Below are 24,693 nucleotides of genomic sequence, written 5' to 3' on the forward strand. Positions count from 1 at the left end.
AAGTCAAGCAACACGGCACCTACCTGGGAGCCTGTACCTACTGCTTTTTGGGTCTCGTGGACGAACAGAGCGAGCTGGGTTTCCGGCACGATGTTATTTTCGGAACCCATGTTCGTTTCTACAGAGGAGATTTTCAGCCTTCAGAAATTACAAACGCGAGCATAAAACATATTCCATAATTCTACGACTAACCGACACCAAAGGTATAGGTCTATACTTTTGTGCGTCTGTTGTACGACCCTTCTTTTAAGTGTACTGCTGCTTTGAGCGATAAAATTTCGTCCTGCCTAAGTTTTCTTCTGACATGGCACCCAGTTGCTTCTTTCCTCAGATGATGATGCCATAGCTTGGCAGGCTTTTCGAGAAAGACGATTGAGCGACTTTCGGGGTCGAGCGTTCCCTGAACAGCGAAATGAGGAAGTCATACAACCAACGTCTCCGCCACGTGGTTCTTCGTCTGGAAAAACGTGTCGCAATAAACGCGATACATGTAGAGAAAGGTTAATATCATTTTCAATTTCTTTGTCGCAGCTTGATTTTTTTAGCCGTAATAAACCTTTGTTTACCCGAAAGATATCGTTATAAAAAATATAGTCTGTAGTAAATAAAGGAAACATGACCAGCGCGCGCGCACGCGCGCACGCACGCACGCACAGTGCTAGATTTGTAAAAAAAAAGATGTTACGGTATTGCGACCGACACGGGGAGGTGCTTTTTAAATTTAGTCTTCTTAAAACGTTAATAAACATCTTTACGGTTAATTTCGATGCGTACTATCCACATAACATTTTATAAAATACTGAGGAGAACTATCGACTATGAATAAGATGCGGAAACTTAAACCACGCGCGCGGATGTTTCTTGTGATTTAAACGCTGGCAGCTTGCCACTGCCCTACTTACCAGTGACCGTTCTCCTCAAGTGCATTTGCAAGGGGTCAAAATCACACGGATTTCTCGGAAACTTTCAGGCTGCATGTTTCACACGTTTAAGTATGACCTTTCTAGTTCGAAACGAATCCTGCGTAACGACTTTCGACCTCTACCCTTTGCCTTTCATAGAAAAAACTACAGTTACCCGAACTCGTTAATAGCAGTTACTTTCAAGCGTTCACAGGCTGTTATGCCAAAGCTCGTTGAAACTATAAAGTCGCGGGATCTCGTCACGCTTTGGAAGATGGGATCGAAAGCTACCTACTGCCGAAGATGGGAACAAGGAACGAACGACATTCGAAACATGAAAGATCAACTTGCATTAGTGTAAATATACGTTAATTTTAAGTTTGTTACTTTGATTGAGATCCTTAGACACACGTTTTCAGTGATCTGTACCCTTGCAAGTAAAGTGAATAGGAGGGTTAATTTTAGAATTGAAGTTAATCATGTAGTTAAGATCATGTGATTCAGAGAGACCTCCCCTTTCGCAGATTTATACGGGTGACCAGTGAAGGGAAACAATTCAAGCACACTGATACAGTTGGTAGAGGCCAATAGGACATGAATTTTCAAATTTCTCTGAAGCCCTTGTTCGCTTACAGACTCGTCTCCCTAGCAACCCATGATGCATTGATTAGCGGAGACATCCACATTTCCTACACAGACATTTGCCATAGCCTCAGACTTACTCGTTCGTGGAAGCAAGTCGTTCGATTGTTCCCCAGGTATTTAAGGCATGTCACCCACAGCACTGGGTTCTGCAGCTGACAGCTTCCCCCTTCCACGCAATAAGCGAAGCATGAGAATAAGAGGCGTGTTTATTAACGACACGGTGTGAGATACTGGAGCTGAAGGACGAGGTGCAGCAAATGTGGCCTGACCTTTGAAGAACCATAGCCCATTACGTAATTTATGCACGTATCGGAAATTTAAATCAAGTCTGCTGACGGCTCTAGCCTCCATAACAGCTCGAAGTATTCGTTCCATGAAACCTCACGTCTTTAACTGGACCATCTTTGGAGATCACGAAATAAGTGTGCTTGACGTCACATGAGGATGGAAGTTGCTTTTTTCCCTGTACATGCTAGTAACAGTTTACGTTTTTTACTCTCCTCCAACCTTCACTTGGGGAACGGTAACGTTTGCTTTCTTCAGGGTGGAGCATGCCGCAAAACTACTTATGTTAACCACAGGCTTAGAAGGGATTAACAACCACGACCTTCTTAAGTTTGGTAGTCTCTTCTCACATTCTGCCGAGAAGGAACCCTTTCGCAACATTTTTTTTTTAATTTGCTAGTTTTTCAAGTCACCTACAGAAAAGGCGGAGACCCTTTCCAAACATCCTCCACTCTCTATAAGGAATTTTGTCAACAGGCACACGCTCTAATGCTGCACTGACAGAGGAAGACCGTCGATTGAGCAGGCGGGCCTTCCACGTTCTGAGTCAGCATTTCCAGCTGTTCATGCGAGTCGCTGCGGGACTTTACTGTGCGCTACAATGGGGTGGTAACTTGTGTACCTGTGGAGTGATGGCAGTACATTCTAAGTAAACGAAGATAGGAAAAAACCTGAGGCCATGAGAGTCGCTGCGGGACTTCTCTGGTCAGTGGTCCCAGGAGCAGCTACGAAAACAATTCTGTATCCAAGCAGTTCCATCCGTGCCCAAGCACAGATCCAATGTTAGGGTCGAAGGTGGGGCGTAAGGGGAAGGGTCGTCAGTTTCTCAGTGTCAGTCCTCCTCCTCCCCTTCCCCACCCCCACAAAAAATCCCAAATTTAACTTGCTGTCAGACCCAACTGTTAATGTGTGTCATACGCGCATCCTAGGGATTTCTAGTCGTATGTTATGTCAGCAAATGGATCGAAACCATCCGTCCAGACATGATGATCATAATACCATTCACACTGAGGATTACGGAGGCAAGGTCGAAGTGCTAAGCGCCTTTTTCCAAAACTGCTGCACATACGAACGAAGGCATTGTAGTATCTCCTTTAAATCGTCACACGAACGATAAAATTGCAGATGTCTGTAGTAAGTGACCATGGGATAGAAAAGCAACTGAAATCGCTCAATAGACGGAAGGCTTTTGTTTGTTTGGGGTTTAAGGGCGCTCAACTACTGAGGTCATTAGCGCCCAGTCACAATTGTTAGAGCACATAGAATCTAGTAAAACTCAAGGGGAGGGGGGGACACCAGAAAGTTCTTACAAAGATGCAGATAAAATAAGTGAAGGAGTTAGATGTCTTTGGACAAGCCAGTCAAAGTAATGAAACGAAGAACACGAGCAGCTGCTCAAGCATCATCAGCTAAAATATCCTGTAAAGTAGATGGCAGAGACAGGACAACACGAGATAGACTAAAACGGGGACACGACAATAAAACATGGCGCACTGTTAATGCATGACCACAAGGGCACTGCGAGGCTGGGTCACCGGAGAGCAGGTAGCGGTGGCTAAACCGGCAATGCCCAATCCGGAAGGACCTCTTCTCGCCGAGATGGTCGGGAGGAGGTTGTCCAAGCAGTTGGGAACGGTTTTACTGCCCGGAGCTTGTTTCCTTGAAGTGATGACCAAGTATCCCACCACAAAGACACAAGCCTCCTACAAACAACCCCACTAATGTCAGATGACGGGACACAATGGGAGGCTGGCCGAGGCAGGAGGACTGCAGCCTTGGCTGCAGCATCAGCAGCCTCATTCCCAGGCACTCCTACATGGCCGGGAACCCACAGAAAGCTGACAGGAGAGCCATCAGCAGCAGAAGAACGGAGGGACTGCTGGATCCGTTGCACCAAGGGATGGACCGGATATGGAGCTCCAAGGCTCTGAAGAGCACTGAGTGAATCAGAGCAGAGTACATACGATGAGTGGCGGTAGCGGCGGGCATACTGAACGGCCTGATGGAGAGCAAAAAACTCGGCCGTAAAGCTGGAACACTGGTCTAGGAGCTGGTATTTAAAGGTGCCGGCCCCGACGACCAAGGCACAGCCAACACCATCGTCAGTTTTGGAGCGATCAGTGTAAATAAAGGTGTGACTGGCAAGTCGCGCACGAAATTCGACAAACCGTGCAGCCGGAGTACCCTCCTTCGGGAGCGAGCTGATGTCGAGATAAATATGAACCAGAGCCTTTGAGCCACGGTGGTGTCGGGCTCTCACCCTCTCTGAAGGTGGTACGGAGGGCAAAATCCAATTGTCGAAGCAGGCGACGAAAGCGGACTCCAGGGGGCAGCAGGGCAGACACATACAACCCATACTGACGGTCGAGAGAATCGGCGAAGAAGGACTGATAAGAGGGGTGGTCGGGCATTGACAACAGCCGGCAGACATACCGACAAAGCGGTACGTCGCGCCAGTAGGTCAATGGTAATTCGGCAGCTTCAGCATGAAGACTATCGACAGGACTAGTGTAGAATGCTCCGGTCGCAAGACGTAACCCCCAATGGTGGATGGAGTTGAGACGGCGTAAGAGGGATGGCCGAGCAGACGAGGCTCCCATAATCCAGCTTTGATCGGACTATGGATCGATACAAGCGAAGCAGGACAGTGCGATCCGTTCCCCAAGATGAACCACTGAGAAGTCTGAGGACATTAAGGGAACGTGTACAACGGGCCGCCAAATAAGAGACATGCGGAGACCAACACAGTTTCCTGTCCAGTGTGAGCCCTAGAAACTTAGTTGTTTCCATGAATGGGAGAACAACGGGACCGAGATTTAAGGATGGCGGAAGGAACGCTTTATATCGCCGAAAGCTGATGCAAACCGTCTTCTCTTCAGAGAACCGGAAGCCATTTGCCACACTCCGTGAGTATAGGCTGTCTAGACAACGCTGAAGGCAGCGCTCCAGGAGGCATGTTCTCTGGGCACTGCAGTAGATCGCGAAGTCATCGACAAAAATAGAGCTTGAGACATTAGCTCGAATGCAATCCATAATTGGATTGACCGCTATGGCAAAAAGGGCTACGCTCAAGACGGAGCCCTGAGGCACTCCATTCTCCTAGAGGAAGACTGACAATACGGAACCCACACGTACCCTAAACTTGCGATCTGTTAAAAAGGAATCAATAAAAAGGGGCAGGCGACCGCGTAGACCCCACCTGTGCATAGTGCGGAGGATACCTCCTCTCCAACAGGTATCATAAGCCTTCTCCAAATCGAAGAACACGGCTGCCGTTTAGCGCTTTCGCAAAAAGTTGTTCATGATGAATGTCGACTAGGTCACAAGGTGGTCAACAGAGGAGCGGCGGCGACGAAAGCCGCATTGAACATTGGTAAGTAGCCATCGAGAGTTAAGAATCCAAACTAACCGAGCGTTAACCATGCGCTCCATCACCTTACAGACACAGCCTGTAAGAGAAATGGGGCGGTAACTAGAAGGAAGGTGTCTATCCTTCCCGGGTTTGGGTATAGGAACTACGACGGCGTCACGCCAACGCATGGGGACTTTACCTTCGGTCCAGACGCGATTGTAGGTACGAAGAATGAAGCTTTTGCCTGCCGGAGAAAGGTGGGCCAGCATCTGAACGTGAATGGCATCTGGCCCCGGAGCAGAGGACCAGGACAGTGCAAGTGCACGTTCGAGTTCCCGCATAGTAAAGGGGGCATTATAATTTTCCAGATTCAGCGAGTGGAAGGAAGGTCGCCGAGCCTCTTCTGCCTCTTTCCTGGGAAGGAAGGCAGGATGGTAATGGGCGGAGCTCGAAACCTCCGCGAAAAGGCGGCCGAAGGCGTTGGAGACATCCACAGGATCAACAAGTACCTCAGTACCTGAAGTCAGGCCAGGTACCGAGGAGTGGGCCTTAATGCCCGACAGCCAGCGCAGGCCACCCCAGATGACAGAAGAGGTAGTAAAAATGTTAAAGGAGCTGGTGAAAGAGGCCCAACAAGCTTTTTTGCTGTCTTTGATGACTCTACGGCATTGCGCTCGGAGTCATTTGTATGCAATACAATTCGCCAACGTAGGATGGCGGCGAAAGGTGCGTAAAGCACGTCGTCGAGCACGGATAGCGTCTCTACAAGCCTCATTCCACCAGGGGACGGAAACGCGACGTGAAGAAGAGGTAGTACGAGGAATGGAACGTTTGGCAGCATTGATGATAACAGCCGTGAGGTATTCGACCTGACTGTCACAACTGACAAAATCGTGGTCCGGAAAGGTCGCCAGGGAGGAGTAAAGTCCCCAGTCAGCTTTCGGTATGTTCCAGCTCGAAGGGCTGGGGATGGGGTGTGGTGCAGGAGACGAACGACACAGGGGAAGTGGTCGCTCGAACAGGTGTCAGAAAGGACATACCACTCGAACCGACGGGCAAGAGTGGTAGAACAAATCGAGAGGTCCAAGTGGAAGTAGGTATGAGTAGAGTCCGAGAGGAAAGTCGGGGCGCCAGTATTGAGGCAGACAAGATTGAGATGGTTGAAGACATCCGCCAAGAGGGAGCCTCTCTGACAGGATGCAGGAGAGCCCTAAAGGGGATGATGGGCATTGAAGTCGCCAAACAATAAAAACGGCAGAGGAAGCTGAACAAGCAGGTGCATCATGTCAGCCCGACTAACTGCGGATGACGATGGAGCGTGGACGGTACAAACGGAAAAAGTAAAGGCAGAAAGAGTAATACGGACAGCTATTGCTTGGAGTGGGGTGGTCAATGGGATGGGATGGTAATAGACATCATCCCGAACGAGCAACATGACCCCACCATGAGCTGGAATACCGTCCACAGGGGTGAGGTCAGACTGCTCCGAGGTGTAGTGGGTAAAAGCAAGACAGTCAATTGGGCGCAACTTGGTTTCCTGGAGACCAAGGACGAGCGGACGGTGCAGGCGGAGGAGCAGTTGTAACTTCTCCCGATTAGATCGAATACCTCTTATGTTCCGATGTAACAAAGCCATCGCTAGTCAGAAAAAAGGGGAAATGAAACATGTGAAGAGCTGGTCACCTCGACGGCCGCAGAGGGCCAGGTTTCGAGGAAACAACGCTACAACCGGCGGGAGGCGGATCCTGTTCCATCGAGTCGTCGCCAGCTGCGGCCGCTTTCCCGGGTTGCGTAGGAGGGGCAGCATCATTCGCCGACGAGATGCCAGCTGAGCGCCTGGCAGCAGAGCGTCCCGGCGAAACTGAGGACGGCCGGGAGCAGCGACTCACGGATGGAGCGTCAGACGAAACGCGCCGGGGTGGAGAGGGGAATAATGACTCCTTCTTGGAGGCCTTCTGGGAAGTCCGATGAGGCACGGGGATGGTGGGCTGGACCCGAAGGAGGTCCTCACGCGCGGGGTCCGTTTTGGAACGCCGGACCTCGGAAGCCGGGGTCCGGAACGTTTCCCCGATGGACGCCTGAAAAGAGGATCGCTTCTCAGGCAGCGGAGGGGGAGGAGGAGGAAGGGTGGCCCCTGGGGCAGAGGGGGCAGGGGCCGCGAGGGAGGAGGATTTGGAAGGGAGGGATTTGGGAGGCGGAGGCATAGACCCCGGATGGGGTGAGGAGGTGGAGAGGGGACAGGATAGGGGTGAGGATACTGCGGAAGGAGCGGACACGACTGAGGCAAACGAAGTTGTCAACGTCACGGGATGGAGGCGGTCATACTTTTTCCTGGCCTCAGAATAAGAGAGGGGATCCAAAGTTTTTAATTCTTGGATCTTCTTCTCCATCTGATACGCGGGGCAGTCTAAAGATTTAGGCGAGTGGATGCCAGGACAACTGACGCACCGAGGGGTGGGGTGCATGTATGTTCCTCACGAAGAGGACGTCCACAATCGCCACAAAGGGGCTCAGCCTCACACCGTGAAGACATGTGCCCAAAGCGCAAACACCGAAAGCAGTGCATAGGAGGCGGGATGTAAGGTCGCACGTCGCACCGGTAGCACATCACCTTTACGTCCCCCTCGAAGGCAAGTATAAAGGCCCCGGTGTCGATGCGACGGTCTTTGGGGCCGCGCTGGACTTGCCGGACGAAAAGCATGCCTCATCGCTCCAGGTTGGCCCTGAGCTCCTCATCAGATTGCAGCAGGAAGTCCCGATGAAAAATAACCCCCTGCGTCCTATTCAGTGCCAGATGCGGGACAATGGACACTGGGATGTCCCCTAGTCAGTCGCACGCCTGGAGCGCCGCCGACTGAGTGGCGGAGGTGGTCTTTATAAGAATGGACCCCGAACGCATTTTACTGAGAGCCTCGATTTCCCCGAAGATGTCCTCGATGTGCTGGACAAAGAACATGGGCTTGGAGGTGGCGAATGTCCCCCCATCGGTCCGAGAACAGGCTAAATAGTGGGGGAAGTACTTCGCCCCAAGCCGGTGGGCCTGTCCTTCCTCCCAGGGAGTGGCTAAGGGGGAAGGGGCAGGAGAACCAGAACCAGAGACAGTACCTTTCTTTTTAAAAGACTCGGCCGCAGAGCGAACCGATACATGTTGACGTTTCATCTGTGAAACATCCGTCCCGATACCACCCACTCCGACCAGGGGCTCTCCCGGCGGGCGCCACCCAGCCTCAGCAAGGGCCACCTGACAGGATGACCGTTGCCGGGAGTCCTGATGCCCCAAGGAGACGGGCATCTACTCCTTGGCCGACGTGGGGAGGGTGCAGCTCAGGTATTGGCAGTACGATCCCTGGGTTGTCAGGGGCTACAACCTAGAGGGTACATGACGACCCCACCACAACGGGCTGGCTACCGTGCTGGATTTCGGGTGCCATGGAAAGTCCATCATGATCGTAGGCGCAGATGGGGACGTACTATGGGCGTAACTTGTGCAACCCATCAGGCGTTTAGGCCCAATTTGAGGAATAGCGTGTGTGGTTACGACGCCGTTACAATGCTGAGTGCCGAGGTCTTAGTGCACTGAGGACCAGTGAGACACCACATAAGGCATCCTTCCCCAAAAGGCTCGTACTTATGTAGAATTTTGAAAAATGGAGGTCAAACCCCAAGGGGGACCATCACATGGAAGGCCGAAACAGTTGAAACTCCTTTTAGTCGCCTCTTACGACAGGCAGGAATACCTCGGGCCTATTCTTACCCCAGGCCTGCAGGGGGTGGACGGAAGGCCATTGGACCTGACAGAACACCAATACGATTCCCCATTGAGAAAGCAAAATAACTTGTCCCTCTTCTAACAGCAGACTATCGTAGGAAGTTGGAGGAGCGTAGCGTTCCTCATGATTCGAAAATCGCAGGCCATTCCAGTTTTCAAGAAGCGTAGTCAAATAGATGTTCAAAACTGTAGATCTGTATCTCTGATGTCGGTCAGTTGTAGAATTATTGACCATCTTTTATGCTCGCGCATTATGGCATTTTGGAAACCGAAAATTACATATTAATCAACATGTGTTCCGAAAACAGTGATCATGTGAAAAAAACGGCTCGCTCTCTTAGTCCACGAGACCCAGAAAAAAGCAGTTACAGGCGCGCAGGTTGATCCGCGTTCCTTGATCTCCGCAAGACGGTAGATACAGTTCCGCACTGCCACCTAACGAACCAAATACAACGGTACGAAAAATCAGACCAACTGTGTTGGGTTGTTTGGGGAAGGAGACCATACAGCTAGGTCATCGGTCTCATCGGATTAGGGAAAGACGGGGAAGGAAGTCGGCCGTGCCCTTTCAAAGGAACCATACCGGATTTGCCTGGAGCGATTTAGGGAAATCACAGAAAACGTAAATAAGGATGACCGGACGTGGGATTGAACCGTCGTCCTCCCGAATACGAGTCCAGTGTGAGACCAACTGTGTGACGACTAAAGAGCTCATAGCAAACAGAACAATGCACATTATTCTGAACGGAGGGAAGTCTTCAGGTGTAAAAGTAACTTCGGGCGCACCCCAAAAGACATGTTATGGGTCCGTATCATCTAGCAGGCGAAGTCTAAGTTCCATGAAGCTTTTCACGGATGCTGCTGTTGTGTAGGGAGAAGTCTCAACGCTAGAAAGTCTTAACAAAATGCAGGAAGACCTACAGAGTACGGACTCTTTGTGCAGGGAGTGGCAATTTAACTTCAGTATAAATTTAAAGTACTAAGTGCACCTAGATAAAACCTTCCATTATTGTATGATTACACGACTGCAGAACTATCACTGAAAGTCGCATCCAAAAGATTGCGAGTATGAGAACGGAGAAATAAAATAAGACAACATAAAACTGCAGGCAAGGCACATGCCATACAGATTTGTTGGAAGAACTCTCAGGAATTCAGGGCATCAAACAAAGAGATACAAACTATCGTTTGACCAATACTTTGTTTCTCAGTCTGGGATCCGCAGCAGACAGGATTGATAGAGGAAGTAGTTGATGATCGAAAGAACAGAGCGCGTTTCGTTACAGGGTCATTTAGTAAGCAGGAAAGCATCCCATAGATGCTCAGCCAAGTCTGGTGGCAGACACTTCAAGAGAGGCGTTCTGCATCATTGTATGTTTTCTTATTGAAGTTGCAAGAACGGACATTCCAAGAATTGTAAAGCAATACATTGCTTCCTTCTACAGCGATCTCGCGCGAAGATCATGAAGATAAAATTAAAGAGATTCGAGTCCACATGGAGGCTTATCAGTATCTCTTCCCCCGAAATTTGCGACTGGAATAGAAAAAGGGGGGTGACAGTGGTACTCAAAGAACACTCCGGTACGTATTAAGGCGCTTTGCGGAGTACACAGGGTGATTTTTTCCACCGTGTATATACTCTACGGATTGACTGATGAGAGGATACGGAACAAAAGAGGTCTAATGATCTTAACGTACGGAAATGCATGGTTTCCATGTTACAGACCATTTATTCAATCACACATTGTCACAGAAACTGCTGTTTAATAAGCGCTGTACCATGCAGCTAAAGCAATGTGTATTGAAAATGGTTTCCGTGTGCCTCAACGCATGGTTGTACGCGCCATAGCATGTTCTGTATCACACGTTACACATCGGACAGGCTGCATCCGAACACTGTCAAAGGCAGCATGAATAAGCTGCTCCAGTGTGTTCACGCCTGGAATAGGCTCTGCATACACGATACTTTTAAGGTAGCCCCATAACTAGAAATCGCACTGGTTGGGATCCGGTGAACGAGCACGCCATGGAACTGGACCCCCTAGTCCAGTCCATCGACCAGGGAAAACACGACAGAGATGCGTCCGGATGTTAACGACGAAGTTGGTTGGGACTCAATCATGCATCAGCTACATAACTCTGCGAAATATCAAATGGTTCAAATGGCTCTGAGCACTATGGGACTTCTGAGGCCATCAGTCCCCTAGAACTCAACTACTTAAACCTAACTAACCTAAGGACATCACACACATCCATGCCCGAAGCAGGATTCGAACCTGAGACCGTAGCGGTCGCGTGGTTCTACACTATAGCTCCTATAACCGCTCGGTCACCCCGGCCGACTCGAAATATCAATGAACTACTTGCAGCAGCGGAGACAAAGTCACCCGCAAGAAACCCAGATAGTTCTGACCCGTTAGCCGACGTGGAAGGAAGACTGGTCACAATACGGTCGCCAGTTATCCCGGCCCACACATTCCGGCGGCAAAGATGCTGGTGATCCGCTGTCTCTATACCCTGGGGGTCTGGATACTGGCCAACAGATGACTGTAATGAACTCCGCGTACAGGTGGCCTCATCTGTGAATAGGATGGATGACAAATCCCGGAACCATGGTTGTCTGGTGAGAAAACAGCGACAGAACTGCTCCCTATGTGGGAAGTCTGTCGCTAGTAAGCCATGCACACGCTGTGACAAGAGCAGAAGCAATTGTCATGCAGAATTTTCCACACGATGGTCTGGCTTACCCTGTACCGGCGGGCCAACCGCCTGGTACTGACACGGCGGTCGTCTTCGACGGTGTTAATCACATTTTACTCCAATTCTGATGTCTGAACTTTTCAGAACGTCCTTCATGATCTTCTGCTTTCTGAAACGACCTTGTCTCAGAAAAGCGGCAACACACTGTTGCAAACATTGAACGCTGTGGTGGTTGTCGGGGATAGGTCTCCTGATACAACATTGCTGCCCGCGGCCTGTTGCCATTTGCCTTTCCGTAAGTAAACACCATGTCGGCAAGCTCTCGATTCGAATGCGGAACGATTGTGTACTACGCTGTATCACGTCCATCACAAGGAGAGTCAGCAAGAGAAATGAATCGGACACAATATTACCAATTACTATGGCAGGAGAGGGCGCTAGGGCATGACGTATGAGGAACAGTATCACCCTTTAGGAGGAAACATGAATACTGAAACTGTATGGGACAGCGCGTATTAGACCACAGTCTCTGTAACCAAGTATGATTGAATGAATAGTCTAGCTCGGAAACAGTGCATTTCCAGACAGAAGTTCATTAGACCTATTGCGTTCCATATCCGCTTATCGATCAATCCCTGGAGTTTGTACATGGTGGAAAAAAATCAAACTTTATATCTAGATGTCTAGGACTATTAATAATGAAATATATAAAATGTTTTAATATATAAACTACAATAATCACAATGTAATAATGTGTATACATCATTGCTTAGTAAAAGGGGGGGGGGGCGATCAGAGAGTTTCCTTTCGAAGGTCGTACAGTCCAGAACTGGTATGCCAATCGGGCAAAATCGCTGTAAGCGTGAGCGTTGAGGCAATCACCCCAACAACGCCCCAGAATGAAGATACCCGTTTGATATAAAACACCGTGTTCTGCTGCGTGAAGAAGTACGTAACGTGTTCTGCTGCGTGAAGAAATACGTAACAATCTGCTGCACATTCTCGTCCAACAGCAATCTTCGACACTTCATGCCCTTTAAGGGACCAAAAGCGTGATAAACGCAGGAGACATCAGGACAATACAGAAGGTACTTTAATTACCTTAATTATTGTCTGTAATGGTTGACGCTGTTCTCCCTGGTAGACCGGCGTCTTGTGTCGAGTCGCGACCGGCACAGAACTTGGCGCACCATTGCACAACAGTGGTTTTCGACAGACAATCGTACACATTCTCCGTACTCCAACGGATATCTACAGGTGTTTGTCCCTCAGCAGCCAAGGAAAGAATAACGACACACTGGTACCGTTTCAATGCATTTGGTAGTTTAACTTCGCCATATTTTCCCCTTCCGCATTTCCTGCATACACGTCGCCAAGACACCAATGCTACATCAATTTCTTGCTTACCAGTCGGTGCTTTTACATCCGCATCGGCATATATATATTGCAGCAACGACCTCAAACGGAAACTTTTTGATCACCCCTTATACATCACTCCAGTGGAACCTCCAAGATATTACAGTCCAGAGAAATACATTTTTGAAAGTTTTCTAACATTTTAGAAAGGCATGTCACGAAATTGTGTTGAGAACTAAAACAATAAAGCTTCAAAGAAAATGATATGGGCATGCGTATTCAAATACAGGGATATCTAAACAGGCAGAATATGGCGCTCGGTTGGCAACGCCTACATAACAAGTGTTTGGCGCTGCTGTTAGATCGGTTATTGCTGCTACAATGGTAGGTTATCAGGATTTAAGAGAGTTTGAACGTGATGTTATAGTCGGCGCACGAGCGATGGGACACAGTATCTCCAGGGTAGCGATGACGTGGGGATTTTCCCGTAAGACCATTTCATCAGTACTGTGAACATCAGGAATCCGATAAAACATCAAATCTCCGACACCACTGGGGCCGGAAAAAGATCCTGCTTGAACCGGACCAACGACGACTGAAGAGAATCGTTCAACGTGACGGAAGTGCTCCCCATCCGCAAATTGCTGCAGATTTCAGTGCTCGTCCATCAACAAGTGTCACCGTGTGAGTCATTCAACGAATCATCCGATATGGTTTGCGGAGCCGAAGAGCTAATCGTGTACCCTTGTTGATTGCACGACACAAAGCTTTACGCCTCGCCTAGGCCCGTCAACACCGACATTGGACTGTATGACTGGAAATAAGTTGCCTGGTAGGACGAGTCTCGCTTCAAATTGTATAGAGCGGTTGGCGATGTACAGATATGGACACAACCTCATGAATCCATGGACCCTGTATTTCAGCAGGAGACTGTTCAAGCTGATGGAGGCTCTCTAACAATGTGGGGCGTGTACAGTTTGACTGATATGGGACCCCCGATACGTCTAGATACGACACTGACAAGTGACACGCACGTAAGCATCTTGCCTGATCACTTGCATCCATTCATGTTCACTATGCATTACGACGGACTTGGGCAATTCCAGCAGGACAATGCCACACTCCACACGTCCAGGATTGCTACAGAGTGGTTGCAGGAACCCTATTCTTAGCTTAAACACTTCCGCTGGCCACCAAACTCCCCAGACGTGGACATTATTGAGCATATCTGGGATTCCGTGCAACATGCTGTTCAAAAGTGATCTCCACCCCCTTATACTCTTTCGGATTTATGAACAATCCTGCACGATACATAGTGTCAATTCCTTCGGCACTACTTAAGACACTAGTCGAGTCCATCCCACGTCGTGTTGCGGCGCTTATGGGTGCTTTCGGGGGCCCTACACGATATTCGGCAGATGTACCAGTTCCTTTGGCTCTGCTGTGTGTAAGAACGACCTCTCATAATTTAGAACTCAAAATTTGCACGATATGAAATCTAAATACGCAGTCAGCAGTGTCAGTATTTAACTCAGCACTACGATTGTGAACCCAATCCTGAGCATTAAGGATACGAGAGCGTGTGAATGAGCGGAATGCTGTCTCATTGATCCATTTATAGCTGCTTTCGAGGAAGTCAATCTTTCTATGATCCCATAACCCTTTTCCCGGCCCCGGCTCCGCTTTTGAATCCTCGCATGGCAGTTCCTTCGCTAGTCTGATTTGACTTTTCTGCCCCCAAACGGTAACGAGTGCGAGTGTGTGAGAAAGCCGTGAAGGGGGAGACAGTTCATATCCTATCCGCCTGTGCTTGCGCAACTTCCTGAGATTTACACGTCCTACCTGTGGATTTTCGAGCCGTGTGGTTTTATTTTTATCGGCAGGTGCGGTCACAGCTTGTGAATGGACGCCCTGATTTAGCTGGAATCTTCTGTGCAGGTGGTCACGACGCCAAGCCCGTCCACATTGCAGGAAACCTGAAAGTAGCTTGAAATTTTCTGGAAACCATCGGCCTTGCCACGTTGGTAACATTAGTTCCCGCCCGATCACTGAAGTTAAGCAACGTCGGGGTGCGTCTAGTACTTGGGTGACCGTCCAGAAAAAGCCGGGTGCCGTTAGTTTTTAGGACACACAAACTGCCAAAGCGGCGACCAATTAAAAGACTTGCAACCAGCCTTTGTTGCCACATGATATTTTCTAGAATCCCTTGTCATTTTTGAGTACCAGCTATGTTATTCTCTTCGAGTTAACTGAGAAATTGTTGAATTTATGTAGAAATATAAACGCTTTTACCAATTTTGTTTAGGGCGCGGGTAATGACCCCTTGACCCTTCCCCCGCCCCCGCTTTTCGATCCTCGCATGGTCGTACCTTCGTTAGCATAATTTTACTTTTGTGCCCCCAAACGACACAGTCAAACGGCCTTTTGTCTATATACCTGTTCTGCTCCCTCCAAGGATTAAATACAATCCGATCAAAAGCTAATGTTTTACTGTGACTTCGGACGTTCTCTGCTCAAACGCTGAGGCCTCAATCTGAACAACTCGTATAAATGTTCCAACGTAGCTTCGTGTTTCTGGCAGCGAAGTCAGAGCTTCTTTGGAACCAAAATTGTCGGTGAAAGGTGGTGCAGTAACTCCTTGGTATAAATTATAGTATTCTGATGATGCTCTATAGCCTCTAATGAAATCACCGGTAAGTAACAAGAGATGGTACTACTCGTCGAAACTCACCTACCACACGATTCGAAAATTTTGCCTTTGCCTAATTATTCAAGATGCCAGAAAATACCAACAGTTGACTTTGCTGCATTCCAAGTTTTTCAGCTGTTCTATGTACATGCACGTTTCGAAACGGAGAATAGTATGATATGACAGCTTTCTTCTTTTTTGCCTTTATACCGTACGTTCACGGAGTCGGCACGATTATTATCAAATTTGGCATCATTAATGTTAGAGGTTGGATAATGCCCCTCCTGAATCCCCCACCCCTTCCCGCGCGGTATGTGTGTACCACAAACATCTCGTGTGCTTTCGAGTTGTGTAACTGAGGTTGGACGCCAGTAACAGACCGAAATTCATCTGAATGGATGTTGAAAACCAGCTAAAAATCACACCCAAGCCGGCCAGCTTACCGGCACTCATCGTTAACCCTGCTGAAGGATTCAACCCCCGACGCTCCTGTCCGAATCCGGGACGCGGCGTACTAACAAGGGGAGCGTACGAACTTTCCCTCACCGGTTTGATTCATGCTGAAAGGTTGCGAAGGTTTTAACATTTGTAAACACGAAGACGCAATTCTTGAGCGTTATCGAGAAAATAGAGTTTAAAAATTTTGTTTGCCTGTATATTTTGTATGGGCGCTAATTTTCAAGGAGGCCTTAGCCGAGCGAGTAAACGTTTAGCTTCAGAAGTGCGACGTCTTTGGATCGAATCTCCCTGCCGGCACTTTTTCATTTCCACTTCATTCTAACAGATTTATTATGACACTGAAAATTACCAATATTTGATGATTCATTATTATTTTCGGAAGGAAAAAAAGAGAATAACATTTCGTAATAAGATTGGGAATGCAGAAAAGGATACCCATAAAGTTGCAAATCAGTGAAGTTATTTTATTTATGTATCCATCTTTGTGACAAGTATAATGTGTAACCTATGGAGCACTGCAGGAATCAGGATGATACTGATCACAGAAACATGGAGAACAATAACTATTGTGACAAACAGCACTTTTAATGAACGTCGAGTTTCTGCATGCGCATGCTTTTTTCAGTGTGTGTATTGCAAAACAAACTTTGCTTACTTTTATAAACGCTTATCTGTCATCACAGAAGTTTGTGATTTACCACGTATATCTTTTAGAATTACGTGAAAAAAAAAAAAAGCGACCGACAGGACGATTCGATATTCGATCCACAGACCATGCGCTTATGAAACTAAGCGATTACTCGTTCGGCTGCGGAATCGTTTAAGGCTAACAACACTACGAAGTATATAAGCACGTCGAAAATTTTCCTATTTTTTACATATGTTGAAGTACTACTCGTGCCCTACAAACCCTATCAGTATGAATCAAATCGGCGAAGGGGAGTTCGTACGGTCGCCTTAGAAGACGCGCGACTAATTGATCAACATCTATGTCATCATAAACGGAACACTAGTTACTGGTACGCAATAAGAGAAAGGAATGTACAATCATCCTGCTGCACGATCGTCATGCAGTTCGTCTGAAGTGAGTTAACCATTTTAGTACCAGTGGTTTTTGCCTGAGACCATTGTTTTGTTAATTTTTTTTTTAAGTACCAGCCTTTGGCATGAAACCACCGATGCTGTGGCAAGACAGACTCTTGTGGTACACTGACGTACTGTTACGAATGTAGTGCATTACAACGGTCACAGCTTAAAAGCAACAGTGAACGCGGAGGTTGAGCTACGTGATTGTATGGAACTGTGACATGCGGTTTTTTTATGGTGGCCATACTGAAGAGATGACTGACAGTAAAAGGGCGTGCTAAAACTTAATTGCTCCGAATTTAATTAAGACTCTGAAGCTTTCTGAATAAAACAAACGTTATAAAATACATCTTTTTTCTTCACGTCACCATGCACTGATCAGATCTGGCGTGATGGAAAGCCAGCTCACCAAATGGAACTCGCCACTGTGTTCCTCGCACCGCTCCATCGCGCTCCTGGTTTTGCGACACTACGCATTAGCTTGTTGAAAAATGCCACTGATGGCCACTTAAACATGATCGCCGTGAAGGGGTGGCACGTGATCTGAAAGCAGTGTACGACACTTCTTGGCCGTCATGGGCCCTTGCACGGGCTCCACTGGACGCATGGATGCCCGCGTGAATTTCATGCAGAGCATAATTTTGCCGCCGCCAGCTAGTCCCCGTCCCGCAGTACAGGTGTCATTTAGCTGTTCCCCTGGAAGACGACGGATTCGCACCCTCCCATCGACATGAAGCAAGACCTCGGGATTCATCCGACCACGAAACTTTGTCACTGCGCCAACGTCCAGTGCAGATGGTAACGTGCCCATTTAGTCATGTTGCCGATGTCGTGTCAACACTGGCATGCGCATGGGTCACTGCTTGCGGAGGCCCATCGTGAAGGGTACTGGGTGTTCAGACACGCTTTAACTCTGGCCAGAAGTAAAGTCTGATGTTAGTTCCGCCACAGTTCGCCGCCTGTCCTGTTTTACCAGTTTGACTCGCCTAAGACGTCCGGACATCTGTACTCAGGGATGGTCACCCAAGCCCGCGACGTCTGGACGTGCTTTCACCACATGTTGATACCACCGTATTCCTTGAACACCCGACTGATCGTGTAGTTTTCGAAATGCTTGTGCAGAGCCTCTTGGTCACCACAATCTGCTCTCGGTCAGACTCAAACAGATCGCGCGCCTTTCCCATTCTACAAACGGACAGTGCGCTCACTGATACTACACACACGGTGCGTGACTAGCAATCGTTTCTCACCAAGAGACGCTGCTATCGCCCGGACAGGTTTATATCGATAGCAGGTCAGTGGTCATAATGTTCTGGTTAATTCGTGCACTTACAGCCCTCTGCCGCAACAGAGTTCCGAATTGTAGTGTGTAACGTAACTATGTCGGTGAGTGATGAACAGCGTGCTGTTATCGAGTTTCAAAATAGAAGAGTTCGTCCACTCGTAGAGCACCCTCTCCTTCAGCATGGTAATTCCAGACCACCAACAGGTTCTGTGACATCTGCAGCAATCACGGTTCTAGGCGCTTCCGTCTGGAACCGCGCGACCGCTACGGTCGCAGGTTCGAATCTTGCCTCGGGCATGGATGTGTGTGACGTCCTTAGGTTAGTTAGGTTTAATTAGTTCTAAGTTCTAGGGGACCGATGACCTCAGAAGTCCCATAGTGCTCAGAACCATTTGAACCATTTTGCAGCAATCGGACGCCTTCGGTTCTCCGTCATCGATCTCCATACGGTTTCAACTTAGCGCCATCAGATTTTCATGTTTATAAAACGTAAAATACACCTTCGAGTATTTGTCTTTGATAGCAATGAAGCTGTGCTTTTATGAGCAGTTTCGTAATGAAACCACTGGGGCAGAACGTAGTTCTGACAATTTATTAAATTTTTGGCCCGTTTTTGCTTTTTATTTAGGACTATAATTTGTTTGAGTTTATGGAAGTTTCGAGATGTGTGATCGTGCCTGGGTAAATTCCGAATTTGCTTTCAAATATACCACATGAAATGATAGGTGACTCTACTCTATGTCCTGGTATTTCAAAATTAAACAACCTTAACAATTGGTTTTTTACTTTCTTGCCAGTTTCTTTTTTTATTGGTTGATGACTGGTGATAAATGTCACTTGTGGAAATTTTTGAAATTGTTTGTACTCAAAGGGTTAATAAATCCACGTGCAGTTACAGAACGGTCGAACGTAGTCTTGCCTTCTAAGCACACCGAACAAAAATCTAGTCATTCCTGTGGAAACAAGACGGTCAATACTATGATACACTGCTTCTAACCTTACTAGTGGCCTCATCTACATCTACATGATTACTCCAATTCACATTTAAGTGCTTGGCAGAGGGTTCATCAAACCAAAATCATACTATTATCTCTACCATTCCACTCCCGAACAGCGCGCGGGAAAAACGAACACCTAAACCTTTCAGTTAGAGCTCTGATTTCTCTTATTTTATTTTGATGATCATTCCCACCTGTGTAGGTTGGGCTCAACAAAATATTTTCGCATTCGGAAGAGAAAGTTGGTGACAAATTTCGTAAATAGATTTCGCCGCGACGAAAAACGTCTTTGCTTTAATGACTTCCATCCCAACTCGCGTATCATATCTGCCACACTCTCTCCCCTACTACGTGGTAATACAAAAAGAGCTGCCCTTTTTTGCACCCTTTCGATGTCCTCCGTCAATCCCACCTGGTAAGGATCCCACACCGCGCAGCAATATTCTAACAGAGGACGAACGAGTGTAGTGTAAGCTGTCTCTTTAGTGGACTTGTTGCATCTTCTAAGTGTCCTGCGAATGAAACGCAACCTTTGGCTCGCCTTCCCCACAATATTATTTATGTGGTCTTTCCAACTGAAGTCGTTCGTAATTTTAACACCCAGGTACTTAGTTGAATTGACAGCCTTGAGAATTGTACTATTTATCGAGTAATTGTATTCCAACTGATTTCTTTTGGAACTCATGTGGATCACCTCACACTTTTCGTTATTTAGTGTCAACTGCCACCTGCCACACCATACAGCAATCTTTTCTAAATCGCTTTGCAACTGATACTGGTCTTCGGATGACCTTACTAGACGGTAAATTACAGCATCATCTGCGAACAACCTAAGAGAACTGCCCAGATTGTCACCCCGGTCATTTACATAGATCAGGAACAGCAGAGGTCCCAGGGCGCTTCCCTGTGGAACACCTGATATCACTTCAATTTTACTCGATGATTTGCCGTCTATTACTACGAACTGCGACCTTCCTGACAGGAAATCACAAATCCAGTCGCACAACTGAGACGATACCCCATAGGCCCGCAGCTTGATTAGAAGTCGCTTGTGAGGAACGGTGTCAAAAGCTTTCCGGAAATCTAGAAATACGGAATCACCTTGAGATCCCCCGTCGATGGCGGCCATTACTTCGTGCGAATAAAGAGCTAACTGCGTTGCACAAGAACGATGTTTTCTGAAACCATGCTGATTACGTATCAATAGATCGTTCCCTTCGAGGTGATTCATAATGTTTGAATACAGTATATGCGCCAAAACCCTACTGCAAACCGAGGTCAATGATATAGGTCTGTAGTTAGATGGATTACTCCTACTACCCTTCTTAAACACTGGTGCGACCTGTGCAATTTTCCAATCTGTAGGTACAGATCTATCGGTGAGCGAGCGGTTGTATATGAGTGCTAAGTAGGGAGCTATTGTATCAGCGTAATCTGAAAGGAACCTAATCGGTATACAATCTGGACCTGAAGACTTGCCTGTATCAAGCGATTTAAGTTGCTTCGCAACCCCTAAGGTATCTACTTCTACTTCCTAAATCCTTCTAGGAAGTTTCTTCGAGGTTGTCACATCCAGGATACGCCACTGTTGATTAGAACCCATACATCTACGTGGATACTCTGCAAATCACATTTAAGTGCCTGGCGGAGGGCTCATCGAACCACCTTCAAAATTCTCTATTATTCCAATCTCGTATAGCGCACGGAAAGAACGAACACCTACATTTTTCCGTACGAGCTCTGACTTCCCTTATTTTACCGTGATGATCGTTCCTCCCTATGTAGGTCGGTGTCAACAAAATACTTTCAAATTCGGAGGAGAAAGTTGGTGATTGGAATTTCGTGAGAAGATTCCGTCGCAACGAAAAATGCCTTTCTTTTAATGATCTCCAGCCCAAATCCTGTATCATTTCTGTGACTCTCTCCCATACTTCGCGATAATACAAAACGTGCTGCCTTTCTTTGAACTTTTTCGATGTACTACGTCAGTCCTACCTGGTAAGGATCCCCCACCGCTTAACAGTATTCTATAAGACGACGAACAAGCGTAGTGTAGGCAGTCTCCTTAGTAGATCTCTTACATTTTTTAAGTGGCCTGCCAATGAAACGCAGTCTTTGGTTAGCCTTTCCCACAACATTTACTGTGTGTTCCTTCCAGTTTAAGTTGTTCGTAAGTGTAATACATAGGTATTTAGTTGAATGTACGGCTTTTAGATTAGACTGATTATCGTGTAAACGAAGTTTAACGAGTTCCTTTAAGCACTCATGTGGATGACCTCGCACTTTTCGTTATTTAGCGTCAACTGCCACTTTTCGCACCATTCAGGTATCTTTTCTAAATCGTTTTGCAATTTGTTTTGATCTTCTGATGTCTTATTAGTTGATAAACGGCAGCGTCATCTGCAAACAACCAAGACGGCTGCTCAGATTGTCTCCCAGATCGTTTATATGGATAGGGAACAGCAAAGGGCCTATAACACTACCTTGGGGAACGCCAGAAATCACTTCTGTTTTACTCGATAAAATCACAAATCCAGTCACATAACAGATATTCCACAAGCACGCAAATTCACCATGAACCGCTTATGCGGTGCAGTTTCAAGAGCCTTCCGGAAATCCAGAAATACGGTATCGATCTGAAATCCCTTGTCAATAGCACTCAGCACTTCATGTGACTAAAGAGCTAGTTATGTTTCACAGGAACTATGTTTTCTAAACCCATTTTGACTGTGGGTCAATAGCCATCCCTGCTTAGCCATTTTGCACTTCCTGCCGATCTCATTTTTGAGACGTTTGTATTCCTTTTTGCCTGCTTCATTTACTGCATTTTTATATTTTCTCCTTTCATCAATTAAATTCAATATTTCTTCTGTTACCCATAAATTTCTACTAGCCCTCATCTTTTTATCTACCTGATCCTCTGTTGCCTTTACTACATCTCTCAGAGCTACCCATTCCTCTACTACTGTATTTCTTTCCCCCATTCCTGTCAATTGTTCTCTTATGCTCTCCCTGAAACTCTGTACAACCTCTGGTTTAATCAGTTTATCCAGGTCCCATCTCCTTAAATTCCCACCTTTTTGTAGTTTCTTCAGTTTTAATCCACAGTTCATAACCAATAGATTGTGGTCAGAGTCCATATCTGTCCCTGGAAATGTCTTACAATTTAAAACCTGGTTCCTAAATCTCACAAATATATACTCGAGAGAAAAGGTGTAAATATTACACTGAAGTTTAATCGTTAGTGATTTCCCCACAAACTTATCGACAAAACCATAAAGTTACAAAAACATGAAAATGATATAGAGGCACATTCTCGTAATGCACCTTGGGTAATGTTGAAAACTGTGGAAAGTACTCATCCTACCCACACGAAGGATGCATAACCAGCTATTACAGGAATATTTGTTTCGTTAACCTGTTCTCTTTTACTGGAGAAGAGTTGCCCAAAGATCAGCCTTAGCTTTATTGTTGCGTCTCATTTTCCATCCACTTTCAGTTCCTATTTTTATTTTATATTAGGTCTATCATTGCCTGCTTGTGAAAGAAGGATGGCCTGTTGCAGAACTTGGTTTGTCCGTCAGGTAGCTGGGAGTGGGACAGTGCTTCGCAGTTGGAAGTAATTTGGAGGCGACAGTGTGTTCCGGCATTAACCGGACAACAGAGGGTTTTGGTGAGGTGCTCCACTGACAAAACGTCTGGTTAAGGGCCACTATTCGTAACACTACATGAAACTAGGCGCCTGCGATGGGCTAAATACAGAAACTGGACAGTAAGTGGCTGGCTGCGTGTTGGGAGATCCGATGAGTCACAATTTTGCCTCTTCAAATTATGCAAGGCTAAGAGTTAATCGACGGCGCAATTAGGCGTTTAACCCACAGCGTGTGGAGAGGGAAGGGCGGGGTGTAATTCACGCCAGATGTGATTGTTGCTCTGTTTTTTGTTCCATGACTTGGCTCACTCTTTGAAGTTAGCGTGTGTTTCAGTATTCTAGGCGACTAGAGGGTGGCACAACATAGGTGTTAGAACGTTTTTCTCCACTACGACGTAATAAGGGCTGATAAATCCTCGTTATCACATTTATACTATTGTGGACATCCGAAAATTTAATACGGAAGGTTTACAAAGTGATTTCCTCCTGCAACAATGTGTATGTAGAGCTCTGAAATTCCGTAACGATGTTCTGAAGAACATCATTTTCGGTTGCACGAATGTCTCTGGAAATTGCAGTACCAACATCCTGGAATCTTCCAGGAACGTCTTTGAAGACTTCATTGTTTAGACAACCACATAAGGAATAATCTCACGGATTGATATCGTGATCAGAAGGGCTCCATTTCACTTCACGTCCAATGAATGCTAAGCTGTCCAGGGTAACGATCCGATGTCTGAATGTCGCCTGGAGGAAATTGAAGACGCTTGCAGTAAGGTGTCGACGTGTTCCATCCTGTATGAACCCTTAGTTTCAGAGCGTTCGGCGGCGTCGTGTATTCGGTAGAAACGCATGATCCAGAACTTGTCTGTACTTGTCTTCTGTGACAGGCTCCTCAAGCAAGCTTGTGGTGGCTCCATAATGGTGTTGGGTGTGTTTCCGTGGAATAGACTGTCCTATGGTCCAACTGAACCTATCATTGGCTGGAAATGGTTATGTTAAGCTACTTTCAGACCTTTTTTTAGCTAATAGTGGATTGCATGTTTCAAACAACGATAGAATTTTCATGTATGACAATGTGAACATTCTGGATGACTCAAGCGAATGATCTGGCCATCCACATCGCCCGGCATGAATCCCATCGAACATTTACCGGATATAACAGAGGTGTCAGTTAATGCACAAAACCCTGCACCGGCAACACTGTCACAGCTATGGACGGGTTTAGAGAGAGCATGGCTCAATATTTATACAGGGGACTTACAACGACGAGTCGAGTCCATGCCACATCGAGTTTCTGCACAACGCCGGGCAGACGTAGGTCTGCCACGTTATTAGGAGTTATGCCATGACCTTAGTCAACTCATTGTAACTGCCATGTTCATGTTCACTGGGCGTGTGCATGTATACGCTCAAAGTTCGACGAACACTCAAGTACCTATCGCATCTTGACTGGCCTTCTGAACATCCGATCGTAATGCAATAGATAATGTCGGACTATTTGCAGTCAACGTC

General features: G+C 47.0%; 1 protein-coding gene across 1 annotated transcript in view; it reads right to left on the reverse strand.

Moving 5' to 3' along the window:
- LOC124776920 (monocarboxylate transporter 13-like) overlaps positions 1-24,693 on the reverse strand; it is a 157,581-nt gene that overhangs the window by 119,215 nt on the left and 13,673 nt on the right. The gene's annotated exons all lie outside the window — the stretch shown is intronic.

Source organism: Schistocerca piceifrons, chromosome 2 (assembly GCF_021461385.2).
Source record: "Schistocerca piceifrons isolate TAMUIC-IGC-003096 chromosome 2, iqSchPice1.1, whole genome shotgun sequence".
NCBI classification, from domain to species: Eukaryota; Metazoa; Arthropoda; class Insecta; order Orthoptera; family Acrididae; genus Schistocerca; species Schistocerca piceifrons.